This window comes from Fundulus heteroclitus, chromosome 6 (assembly GCF_011125445.2).
Source record: "Fundulus heteroclitus isolate FHET01 chromosome 6, MU-UCD_Fhet_4.1, whole genome shotgun sequence".
In the NCBI taxonomy this organism is placed as follows: domain Eukaryota; kingdom Metazoa; phylum Chordata; class Actinopteri; order Cyprinodontiformes; family Fundulidae; genus Fundulus; species Fundulus heteroclitus.
In genome coordinates, this window is record NC_046366.1 from 17281101 (window position 1) to 17282126 (window position 1026).

Genomic DNA, 1026 nt, shown 5'->3' on the forward strand with positions numbered 1-1026 from the left:
AACAAAAAAATCGAAATACAAGTGTGAACCCTAATGTTTTATTGCAATGTTACAAACCAAAATGTCTCTATGAAACATTAAAGGCTTCATGGAGGAACCTCATGAGTTTTTCAGACCTGTTGCTGTACTGCACAATACATTAGCACATATTTCGTTTTTTTATATTGTTGGTGGTTTGTTTTAAAATGTAGGGGTTTGTTAGGTCATAAGACATAAGGGCTGCACAGTGGCGCAGTGGGTAGCGCTGTTGCCTTGCAGCAAGAAGGTCCTGGGTTCAAGTACACCCCTGGGTCTTTCTGCATGGAGTTTGCATGTTCTCCCTGTGCATGCGTGGGTTCTCTCCGGGTACACCGGCTTCCTCCCACAGTCCAAAAACATGATGGTTAGGTTAGTTGGCTTCTCCAAATTGTCCTTAGGTGTGAGTGTGTGCAAGAATGGTTGCTTGTCTCTGTGTTGCCCTGCGACAGACTGGCGACCTGTCCAGGTGAACCCCGCCTCTCGCCCAGTGAACGCTGGAGATAGGCACCAGCGACCCCATGAGGGATTAAGTGGTTTGGAAAATGGATGGATGGATGGATGGGTTTGTTAGGTCACCAATCCTCCAAATTTGAGGTATCAAGGCAGATTTGTAAAATTTGACCTCAGATCACAGCAAGTCATTTCAAGTAGAGAGACTGCACGTACAAATTCTCTGAAAGCAAATGATCTTAATTGTACTTGAAACATACCTTATTCTTGGTTGCTTGATGTGTTAATAGTTTGCTAATTCATTGACATTAGAAATAAGCAACTTTTTTTGTCCTTCTTGGAGCAGAGTTGTTGTTGGGGTTAAATCAACCCCAATCTAATGTTTTAAATCCAATGTTTAGTGAATGTGCAGAGATTGTTCCACTTCAAAGTGGTGTAAATGCACAATAATGCTCTTTGTCAACAGGCTTTACTGTATATTTGTTACAAGATTAATAAAAACTATGTTGGAACATTTCTTTATTGTAATTGTGTCAGATTTGTTTTAGGATGAATTCA